Source organism: Manis javanica, chromosome 9 (assembly GCF_040802235.1).
Source record: "Manis javanica isolate MJ-LG chromosome 9, MJ_LKY, whole genome shotgun sequence".
NCBI lineage: Eukaryota > Metazoa > Chordata > Mammalia > Pholidota > Manidae > Manis > Manis javanica.
In genome coordinates, this window is record NC_133164.1 from 57,961,245 (window position 1) to 57,974,141 (window position 12,897).

Here is a 12,897-nt window from a genome sequence, read left to right on the forward strand (position 1 = left end):
TTCGGAAGGGTGGAAATTCAGTATCCAGGTGCCAGCAGATTCAGTTTCTGGCAAGAACACTTCCTAGCTTGCAGATGACTTCCTTCTTTCTGTGTCCTCATGATGGCCTTTCCTTGGTGTGTGCATATGAGGAAAGCAAGGTCTCTACGTCTTCCTCTTCTTTAAAGACACCTATCCCAACCTGAGTTTCCTGTCTTCATGACATCATCTAATTACCTTGCAAAGGCCCCAGCTGGAAATACCATCACATGGGGGTTAAGAGCTTCAGCATATGAATGGGTGGCAGGGCACACAAACACTCAGCCCATAACATCTGGCTTCAACAGGACCTTGGGGTAGTTAACTTAGGTTCCTACCTTTCAGGTTAGAAAATGATTTCTACTGTGGGTAATGATTTGGATGCCTCAACAGAACAGACACTCTATAGTTAAAGATGAAAGCAATGGAAAACTGGACATAGTCACTTTCTCAATTTTTGACATTTCATAGAGGAATGTATGCAAGAATCAACACTATCACTTTTCTGCACTGAATCCATGGCCCCCTCCTGTATCCTGACTTTTCCTTTTCTCCCTACATCCTCTGTGAGCACATTTCCTTCTCCTCTTCTAGAGGCAAACATATTGAGAATGCAATTTGTGTTTGTGGTATACTTTATCACTTTGTACTCTTTTTTACACAGCATAGGCTAAATATTTTACTTGGGATGTCATTATTTCAATATGTTGGACTTTTTTTTCTTGGTGGGCCAGTGGCTATGATAGGAAAAAGGTTCTTACTTCTGTCTTGTGAACTTAAGAGTGAAGGAATTATCTATCAGTTTCTGGGAACTACAGGAACACCTAAAGAGTGTTAGAGCTCTGCAAGGGGTGTTAGGGGTTTGAAAAAACAAGACCAAGAACAAAATTTCCCTACCTCCCAGTTTTGCAAAGAGAAAGCTTCTAATATGTTAAAGTCAGTCTTGGTTAACAATCTACTGTAAAGAAGCAGCAGCCAAAGACCCCACAGGTTGCACACTGCTCATACCCTACCAAAGATTTCCCTTGGTGGGATATACATGGAACCCAGAGTCATTCTACAGAGTTGGGACAACACAGTGCATCTCCTTTCTGTTGACTTCCTTTTCCTCACTTCAATACATGTAAGTGAAATAAAATTGAAATTAACATAAAAAAACCCACAAAAGGTAAAGAAGCTGTTATAGGCCCATTAATCTACTGATAGTGAGCAGCTTCTGAGCTTTGAATGGTTCACTGGGCTGGTACAAAAGAAAGGAAGTATTTTCTACCACAAGAGAGGCCAACTGTGTTTTCTAGAAACTGTGAAAAATTATTGTTTTCATTAAATGCAAATCATTGCTCAAAAATGTTCTTGGGGATGAAATTGTCATTGGCTCCATTGACTTTGAGAGGCTACATTAGCCAGTTCTCTAATGGTGCTTTGCTATAGAAGGTTCCAGAAAATACATGTAAGTGAAATTGAATTCAATTTAACACCAAGGATCCATGAAAGGTAAAGAAGGACTGTGAATAAAATTGTAATATTTCCAGAATATCTCACCTGGCTTTAGTGCATTTGCATATCAACAGGCATTCCTCAGAGATAGAGAGTAGAATAGGAGTTCATCTCCATATCAGTGGTTAATTACCTGGGCAATGGAGGGCTTAACTGAGCCTGAGAGGTTAGGGGCAGGTCATTTTTTGCTTCTGCCTGAGTAGGAGAGAGAGATGGCCCCGGACTGCAGTTTATAAGCCATAAACAGGCTTTAAACTTTATTTCTCACTTTGACTGATGTGGGTTTTAGAGATATTTTGCCCTGGGATTTCCTTTACCCAGAGTTACAAGGGCCATGTAGGTGGAGTATTGGGCAGAAGCAAGGGAAGGCTGTTCTGAGTTCTCTAGGTGCTTGGAAGTACTTTAGATAATTAAGTTACTGTAGTTTCCAAGACTCAGCTAGCAGAACCCTCTTCTCCCCTATGTGGGGATGCTGCTTGTTGCACCTCTTAGCTCCACTCAGGCAACCAGTGCCCCATTCAGTAGAGCAGGTGCAAAGCAGAATGAGCAAACTCACGCTGCTCACCTCCCCAGAAAAACAAGGCTCTTGTCTGCTGGTTTGAGATCCACATCCAGAGACCAGCTTGTGACAGAGTCACAACCTCTAGTTACTCAGTCAACTATCTGCAGTTCCTCCTTTATTTTTCCCTTCTCCTAACCTCATAAACAATGACTATTGAAGATCTCTCTACCTACAGATTGTGAAGAAAACTTTGCTTTGGTTAAGAGGAATTAATTCTCTGTTGTCCAAAACACTGATCAAAATGTATTATTTTATGAGTAGGAATTTACTTTTTATGATATAGATTACTTAATACATTATTCTCCATTCCTGTGTTTGTGCTCTGCAACTACAGTTCATAGCAAAATTAATTTTACCCAAGAAATAGAGAAGGAACTTCTTGACAAAGGGAGGAAGTAACCAAGTGGTTGAAAGCAGGGGCCCAACAAGTAGTATTGTTCTGCCTTTGACTCCTGATCTCTTTGTACAGCTTCTGCCAGCCAGAAAAAAAACAATATGAACAACAAAAATCAACAAATTATGCAACTCAGTTTCCCTACTCTCCTAAGAACTTTTGCATTCCCTGTTTCTACCTTGCCAGAGACAGAATTCTTAATAAGAAATAAAAGCAAACAGAAATCTGCTGCCTCAAGCAAGTAGTTCTATCCTCTCTTGTCACTTCCCAAAGACAGGGAGAGCTCTCTTTTGTCTAAATGGCAGGTACCAATCTGTCTTGCAAATGGGTTTCAGTGCTGGGCAAGTTCACTATGCATTCAGTGAGACCGACAAGTGACAATGGAACATTCTTGGGGTGAAAGGATTTATAACCCCACTTGTTCTTCCATCGATAGGTCAAGCACTAGAATCACTTCTGCATCCAGCAGCCTGCAGGTCTGTAATTCTCCTTCATCTGTGCCTCTGCCCTGAGCACTGGGCAGAGCTCTTTATATAGTGACTCAGTCAATAATAGCTAATTGCTCTTTTTTCCTTTATAATACTTATCTCAATTCAGGATTATATACTTTGCATTTATGTATTTGTCAATATTCCTAGTTTCACTGCAGGCTCTATGCCATATGTGAATAATTTCTGAAGCAGAATACCTGGTCTAAGTAGCCTTTCTCCACTCTTACTATGTGTCCTCAGCATATAATAGATACTCAATAATATGAATTAAGGTAGAAAGACAGGAAGGTATGATAGAATAGGGAGTTCTTTGACCAAATCACCATTTTTTAAAGTCCCTGTGGATAAACTGAAGGTACCTATGACCAGGATTCTCACCTGGACGTGGCAGGCTAGCCCACTACACATGGGTGGGCAATACATTGCTATTGACTCTATATAAAGAGCTCTGCCCAGTGCTCTGGGTGACACAGTGGCACTGCTGCAGGAGAGCAGAGACTGGTGTGGTGGCAGCACCGAAGACAGAGACTAAGACAGCTAAAGGAGCAGAGAGGCCCAGAGGCAGAGTCCAGCTTGCTGCATGCAGACTCATTCTGAGTGGACAGGATTCCAGTGATTGACCTGCCACCATGGGAATAAAGTTGGGTATAAACCCTTTGACCCCAAGAATGTTCCATTGTCATTTTTCAGTCTCATTGAATCTGCAGTGAACTTGTCTGTGGCTGAAATCCATTGGCAAGACAGACCACATTCCTCTGCAGGTGATGAGGATTTGGGATAATTCCTTGTCTAGTATGTACCAGCACCAGTACACAGAGCTCTGAGTTTGGGGTCAAACCTGAGTTTGAACATTTTCTGCCACATTCAAGCTTTGTGATATTGGATAGATGCCTTAGCCTCTATGATTCTCAGTTTTCAAAGCCATAAAATGAACATGACTTTCCAGACTGGTATGAATATCAAAGGTAATAAATATATAAAGAACCTGGTCAATTGTGCAGTCTGGATGTGGGAGTTAGAATAAGACCCTTTCCCAAAATTTGGAAACAGGAAGCAACAAATCTCTGTAAGGCAAGCTATGACCTGAATGCATAAAGCATCTGTGCAGAGAGATGCAGGGACCACAAAGCGATAGCAACAGGGCTGACATTGGTAAAATACCTGAAGGAGGCCATGACAGTCAGAAGGAGATTGCTCAAAGGAAAGCCTTGAAAAAAGAGAGAAAGAGAGAAAGAAGAGCTATTTCACTGAAGCCTCACCCAACTAGGCCCAAAAATTCAAGCTAAGCATAATTCCACTCATAACAACTGTCTTGCCAATGGGTTTCAGCCAGAGCAAGTTCGTTATGGATTCGATGTGACCAAAGAAAATGACAGCAAACGTTCTTTGGGGTGAAAGGGTTTATTACCCGGCTTGTTCTGCTGGTGGTAGGTTGAGCACTAGCGTCTCTGCCTCTGCCCAGAGCACTGGGCTGAGCTCTCTATATAGTGCAATAATAGCTTATTGCCTAAAGGTGTGGAAGCAGAAGCCCAGTAACAGGCCAGTTACATCATCAGGTGGTTTAAGTTCAGTGAGGATCCTGGCCATAGGAACCCCAACTTCCCCACACCCCACCCCTCCAGGATTCTCTCCTTACAACCTACATGCTTTCAATCTTCCACAATGGTCCCTGTGCAAGAAAGCTGGAGCACTGTACCCAGATTCCACAACAGCAACAGAGGATAACAACTTAGAGATATTAACAAAATGAAGATACAACAATTTGATACAGGTAACAAAAATTATAATAATCCTCAAGCCAGAGGAAGTTCCAATCCACAAAGACCTTAGGGGTGAGGAGACACATGTTTTCATGACACCAACACAGGCAAATCTTGTCCATCAGGTAGGATGCATGCAAGAGAGTGGTCCTGTGATAGAACTGTAGCAGGAAGGGGGTCCTTTCCAGGTCTAGTATGCCATACTTTTACTCCTTTCCCCATAGGGGTTACTGAAAGGTCTATATATAGTGCTACTGGAGGTGTATGCACTGGCCATAATGATAAAACAAAACTCCCTGGTAGATGTTCCTACCTTCTGGCCATTCAGGATATACTACTGTGACATTTGGGGGCCACTCTGCTGTTATTCCAGGAATACACAGGAGGCCAGCTTCCAGGCCTTGTCCCCAAGGTACCAGGAAAGCCAGCCATCGTTGGTCCAAGGCCAATGGAGTCTCCAGGGTTCAGTGCAGTTGGTGCTGGCAGCAAGATATTATTCTGGTGGCCAAACCTCAGCTTCAGTGATTCTTCTTTGGTTTGTGCTTGCAGTTATATAGAAGAAGCAGCCACATGTGTTAACATGTCTACAGGGCTCAGGGCTCCCTTTTGGGTCTCTCATTCAAATGCCGTAGCACTGTCCTTAGGCAGAATGACCATCCCCACAGACTACTGAAGTCTGACTTTAGTCCATATTTTTAAAAAGCCATTGTGCCTCTCTATCATGCCTGCTGCAGTAGGTGTATGGGACATGAAACTTCCATTTGATTCCCAGCTGTTGCACCCATTCTTGCAGTGTGTGTCCAGTAAAATGGGTGCCCTGATCACTCTCAATTACCTGTGGTTGGCCATATGTGGCAAAGAGATGCTCCAGGCCTCTTTTGGTCATCTTCTGGACTGCACAACAGGTAGAAAAAGCAACCAGAAGTCCAGTAGCTGTGTCCACACAAGTCATGGCATACCGATATCCTTTTAACACAGGTAGTCAATATAGTCTATCTGCCACCCGATGAGGGGAATAGGACCCTAGGTATTGTTGCTTGTTGCTGTGGAACTCGGGGTAACTCCCTTTTGGAGCACATGGTACATTCCTGGTGGTCTCTACAAACTTCTTCAAAGGTCAAAGCAAGTCCCACCGATGGGCTACAGCCCACATTGTCTCTTGCCTTACATGCAACAAACACTGATGTAGCCATTGGGCTACATCAGAGGCAGGCTTTCCTTCTAACCAACGTATTGGGCCAGTTTATCTGCTTCATCATTTCCTGGGGATGCCAGTGGCAAATGACCTGTCACATGGTATACTGTAATTATTTTAGTCTGACCACAGGCCCATAGTCTTGCCACAATTCTGGCCCCCAAAGGACTCAGTGACCAACCAGCCAGTTGTCATGGTACCAGGTTGGTAGCCACAGGGTCAAGCCCCAAAAGACAGCCCAGCTGTCAGTGCAGACAACTATAGGGAAGGGCTCCTGGCTGATCACAAGCCACATGTCCTGCAACTCTGCCCATTGGCTGCTCTTCCCCTCACCATCTTACATCCATATTGTCTCAGTTTTAGGATAGAAAGCTATAGCTAACCATTTTGGGGGCTTCCCATGGCTGGTGACATCTGTGTACCATGCATCTTCTGGTGTAGGGGCTCTTCCCCCCTGATAGGGACTCTCTACTACTAATGGTTCAAAAGCAAATTCTTCCTGCTTTTCACTAGTATATGTCATCGGCCTCAGTAAGTATTGGAGTTCTTCAATAGGGGCTACTAGAGAGGGCACTATGCTGCTGTAGGTAAGCACCCCACTTGGCCAGTGTGGGCATTTGTGCCACACCACTCCTTGGCTTTGGATCCTGTCTCGTACCCACCCCAAGATGGAATAGGTGGTTATTACCTTGATTGGAGATGTTCCAGTGACGGGTTCTGTAGCCAGCAAGGCCATGATTATGGCAGCCAGTTGTTTTTCTATCAAAGTATATCATACCTCTGCCCATTTCCAGGATTGTGACCAGAATCCAGTAGGTTGGCTAGTTCATGCAAACCACTGCCAGAAACCCCAGCCATAACCATCTTCAGTCACATGAACATTCAGCTCACAGGGCCTTGATGGGTCTATTACACTCAGGGCCTGCACGGTCTTGACTGCCCATTTTGCTGTAGTAAAGGCAGATGCACATGTCTCATCCCAGTCCCACCTGATGCTCTTTCATACCAACCTGTACAAGGGCTTCAAAATTTGTGCCAAGTGCAGGATAAACACTCTCCAGTAGCCTAGAAGACCCCAAAACTCCTGTAGCAATGCTACAGTTCTAGGGGTAAGAAAGGCCTGGACTTTATCTATAACTGCTTCTGGTATAACTTTGGTCTTACCTGACCAGATGACCCCCAAGAATTTCACAGACAAACCAGGTCCCTCAATGTTTGAACTGTTCACAGCCCATCCTTTCTCCTGTAGATGTTGCAGCAGTCTAGGTGCTGCACCTTCTAGATCCAAAAGAGAATCAGACATGAGCATGACATCATCAATATAATGGTACAGCCACACCACTGGCAGTTGCTCCCATGTAGCCAAGTTTTGGGCTACGAGTCCATGACAGATGCTGGGGCTGTGGCAGTATCCCTGTTGAAGTAAGGTGAAAGTCCATTGCCATCATTCCCACATGAAAGCAAACTATTCCTGACTTTCCTGCTCAATGTCAATGGAAAAGAACGCATTAGCAAGATCTACCACATAATGGTATGTTCTTAGTTCATGGCTGAGGGTATCCATCAGGCCTGCAATAGAGGAGCAGCAGCACGCAAAGGGGTATGACTTTATTCAGTTCTCTGTAATCCACAGATATACACCAGGAGCCATCTGGCTTTTTTACTGGCCACAATGGGAGATTGAAAGGACTATGGGTGGGCTTTACAATAGCCACCTTTTCCAGCTCCTGGAGAGTTTCTCCAATCTCTTTATGCCCTCCAGGCAGTCTATATTGTTTTGCATTAGTCACCCGCCAAGGCACAGGCAAAGTTATGGGCTGGTGCCTAGCACATCCCCTCAGAACTGCCTTCACCACACATACTCTCAGTCTGAACTCACCAGCAGTGGTCTGCAACCATAGCCCATATAGAGTATCAATTCCCAAAATATACTCAGGGATAAGATATATATACACAGTATACTCTTTTGGGGGTGGATGCCCTATTCCAAGGGATTTGGGCTTGTTTCACTCTGATAGCCTTATCCCTGTATCCATCTATGATAGCGGGGGTCCCAAAGAACCACTCAGGGTTACCATGAATCAGTGAACAGTTAGTCCCTGTGTCCACCAGAGCCAGAACACATTGTATGTTCACTGGGGACCAATGGATAGCTATTTCAGCATGTGGCCTCCAGTCTCCCCCTGATCCCTCAGGGCAGATACCTCAACCTTCCCCTCAGTCAAACCATGTTCCCCAATCATCTTCCTTTGTGGACTCGAGTGCAGTTGGCTCACTCTCCAGCAGAAAGTCTTGCAAACACACAGCCCAGACTTGTGGCTCTCTCTCTCTGACCTCTGCCTCTTTGGTCTTAATGGCTGGAACCACTGCTCTGGTTTCAGCTGTTGCCATAGCTCTAGTAAGATCATATTTGACTTCCCATCTAATTTCCTTCCAACTGCTCCTACCTGTATTAAATCAACCCACATCTGGGTCCTCATAACCTTCATGGGGCTCTTTAAATTCTTCTTGTTAGTAGCAGACCTTATTTCTTTCCATGTCCTCATTGCTTCAGCATCTTCTACGTCTGCTACTGTATGTGTCACCTCACTTATGGGATGCCCTAAGTGAGGGGAAAGAATGGCCACTAGAGAGCCAGAGAGGGATGTGTGAGCCATTTGAAGCACAATATTTCTCATCCCAGTAGTGAAAATCTCTTCATCTGGGCTATAATTCTCTGGACATTTCTTATACCTTGCTCTCATAACACCTGTTGGAGCTCAGCATATGTCTGCCATCTAACAAGAGAGGATGGTAGATCACCTGGATTGGGCCACACAGCACAAAGTGCAGCCACAAGCCAATCAAAGAGAGAGTGACTCCCTAGGGTCTGACGAGCATTTTGTAATCGCTGCCTCAAGGTGGGCTAAACTGTTAGGGAAGCCAGCTTTCCCATTTCTGATCCTGACAGAATAATTCCATTCGCCCCTAAGTCCCACAGACGCAGGAGCCAAGCTGGTGTTGATTCTGAGGGCTTCTGTCTAAACTGTGAGCCCAAATCCACCAGCTCAGCCTTAGTATAGGAGTGGACCATAGAGTGCTCCATGACCTGGGGAGGGGCTGCTCCTCTCCTTGGGGAACTTTCAGCTTCTGGGTCTTTATTTTCTTTACAACCACTGGGTGTGCATTCAACAGAGGAAGGGTCAGTGCCCCCAGCACGACCCCTTCATCCTTCCCCAGTTCCTCCATTTCTGGGGCTGATGGCACCTTTTTCTCCCCTCCCCTGAGTGCCTCCTCTGCTACATCCTTTACCATTTCTACCACGCCTCGCAACAATGCCAGCTCAGTCTTCAGCAGCTCTCTTGCCTTCACCTCAATGCTTCACAGCTAGCATTCTTGTGCCACCACTGCCTGTGCTTCCCTCAGGAGTTCTTCTTTTTCCTTGATGTCCTTTTCCTCCTTCAGAGCACCTAGCAGCATTGCTTTCTCATTCTGTAAGGAATCTTTCTCCTCTTCAATGGCATCTTGCTGCTGGCATTCTCGTGCTGCCTCCTCTTACATGAATGTCATTTCCTTCTTCAGGGAATCCACAGAAGTTTGCAGCTTGCATTCTCATGCTGTTATTTCTTCGGTCTTTTACTGCAGCATATCCTTTTCTTCTGTAGACTTTTTTAATACTTTGAGAAGCAGCCAACCCACAGTCCCTGCTGCCTCATGAGCACTTTGTCTCTCAAAAGACCTATTCACTACACCAAGGGCTATCCCTACTGCCTCAGGTGTCACCTCCACTTGCCTCCAGTCCTGGGGTGGGGCCCAGTCCTCTAGGAGGCAAGCCACCTCAGACCACACCCATTGGGTCACTACCCAGTGTCTCCCCATTCACAGGGGCAGCCTGATGAAGCACCCCTCCCATAAGAGCAGCCTGTCTTTTTCCTTGGTCAACAATGAACCCTGCTGACTTTGCCAATTGTCTTGCCAACGGGTTTCAGCCCCCAGCAAGTTCAGTGTTACCAAAGAAAATGACAGCAAATATTCTTTGGGGTGAATGGGTTTATTACGTGGCTTGTCTCCTGATGGTAGGTCGAGCACTAGCATCTCTGCCTCCACCCAGAATACTAGGCAGAGCTGTCTATATAGTTCAATGATAGCTCATTGCCTAAAGGTGTGGAAGTGGTAGCCTAGTAACAGGCCAGTTACATCATCAGGTGGTTTAAGTTCAATGAGGATCCTGGCCAAAGGAACCCCAACTTCCCCACAACAACAGAACCATCTGGCTTTCCAAACTTATTCACGTTTAACTTTTAAACAAAAAAGGCTTTTTTTGTTCTGTTTTCATGATGACCAAAAGTTTCTGATAGTTTTGGGGTCCTCTATGACCCATCTACAGGGAATGGCATCTGGTCAGGCCTGCCTAGGCAGCCAGCTCTCCTGAAACCAATCCTTCTCAAAAACCTGCTCTCTCTTATTCTAGAGGTTAGGCAGCACAGTCTGACCCAGATAGGGGATGAAACAGCTATCACCTTTGTATCTAATTTACAGTTCTAATTAAGAAGAAAAAAGAAAAATAGAGCATGAGAAGATGTGGGAAAAATGGAAGTTCCTATGTCCATTATCCTCACCTGACCCTAATGATGTACTTGGCCTACTGCTAGGCTAAGGTTTTTACACCCATAGGTAATGAGCTGTTATTGACTGAGTCACTGTACAAAGAGCTCTGCCCAGTGCTCTTGGCAGAGGCAGAGACAGAGGTGGATTACGAACCTGAAGACTACTCGATGCAGACATGATTCTACTGCTCGACCTTCCACCAGCAGAAAAAAACCATATATAAACCCTAATACCCCCAAACGTTCCCTTCTGTTGTCATTTCTTGGTTCTCACTGAATCCATAGTGAACTTTCTTGGGGCTTAAACCCTCAGGCAAGACAGAAGTCATTGTCCAAAAGTGGGAAAATTATAAAAACACCCATCTCTATGGGGATGGCACCCTTGTGAACCTTGCATTCATGGCTAACCTGATCTCACACTATCTGTGTTAGGAAGACAGGGAAAACACATTTCCTGCTTGTTCCTGAAAAGACTTAAGGCAGGCAGGCATTAATGACCATCCTTCTTGACTAATGGTAAAACAAAAGTGGTAAAAAAAAAGATGAGGTTTGTCCAGGATCACATAATTTTTACATATAAGTCCAGAAACCAAACCTTTATTTTTCTCAGTCCAAGTACAAAGCTCTTGCCAAAAAACCAAACTGAAGATGGGAAAGGGTGGGCATTAGATTTAAACAGAATGCTGAGTCTAGAAGACGTGAAGATGGTCAGAAATTAGACTGGAGTTCTGCAATCTGTAACTCAGTTTTTGTGCTTCTGCAGTTTACTTATTTTAAACTCTTGAGTTCTTTTAGATGTTTTAATTTATAATACGGAGTGTGTCAAATTGTAGAAGAGGAAACTTGATTCTAGCCACAATAGACTATCTTATATTGAACCAACTGTTCTCTTGAAGACAGCTGTTAACAGCTGGATAATGTACATAACATATTTGAAAGCATTGGAGAGCAACTAATGCTGATGATCTATGAGAGAAAGTAGATACATCACCATGAGCTCCATATTCACTCTGTCCCAATTCACAGGTCAGAGAATACAGTAAGTGCCACTTACTATATTACTCTATTGGGCTAAGGAGACAGACGAGTTCAAAGCTGTTAAAATGTCTGGAACTTATATAGTAATTTCACAGAGATGAGGGAATTGCAGAGAAGTGAACCCAGAATTCTATATGCAATGTCCCCTTGATATGTTTGCCACCTTCCAAGCTTCCAAGCAAGCAGAGCAGAGACTGCAAGAAAACTAATGTAAAATAGCAGCTGGGAGGATAATGCTATGTGCAAAGATTTTGTAGCAGCCTGAAGAGATAGAGGTTGGAGTATAGGCCCACGGTGGTGGAATAGCAACATCCAAATTTGTGATTGAGACCACAAAAAGGCCATAGCCTGAAAATGAAGGCAAAACCAAAATGGCAAGTGTAAAACCAACACTTGATAGGGTTAAGGTGATTCTCCTGCACTTTTAGAAGGAACATAGAATAATCCAGAGCCTCTAAAAGCTAATAACTGGTGAGCTAAAATAGGAAGAGAAAATAGAATGATTAAAATAAGACTTGATTCTTCCCAAAAAAAGGACAAGAAAGGAGAAATAAAGAACAAATATAGAAATAAATAACAACATAGTAAATACAAACATTTAAATAATTGCATTAAGTGTTAATAGATTATTACTTTAGTTAAAATACCAAAATTGCTTTTGGATAAAAAACCAGAATCCATATACTGATTCCTAGACACTCAAGGTAAATATAAGGACACGGTTTTAAAGAGAAAAGATGGGGGTTGGGGGAATGTCATGCAAACAACTAACCAAAAAAAAGCTGGTAGAGCTATGTTAATATCAGACAACAAAGACTTAGGGGAAGAAATATTTCTAGAGATAAAAAAGGACAATTCATAGTGATAAAAATGTCAATTAACATAAAACAGACCTAGATTTGTTGTACCTAAGAATTTATAATGTATAATTTGTTAAAACTGGAGCATAGGGGCTCTCTTGACCTCTCCTGGTGTGAGCCAGGAGCTCTATTCTCTCACTTTATTTCTAAATAAAAGCCTATACCTTGCTCTCCTACCTTCAGTGTTTCTGAAGCTCATTCTTTGGCTTCATGAACAAGAACCCCGGCATCATCTTTGGGGGCTCATCTGGGATAACTTCGGAGGTGAGTATCAGCATCCAAGCCTGACTTTTCTTTCACTGTCCTTATAGAAGGAAGCCGTCTGTGGCACACAGCATCGGGAGCTCCTCAGCCACTTAAATGGGACTAGCCTGGCTGCTGATCTCACAGTCTCAAGCGACAGGTTCCCCTGGATCTCCCTCAGTGGATCCCCCGTCTCCCCTGGGAGCCGGGAATGTCACCTGAGTGGAGGCCAGGATTCCCCTTCCGAGGCATC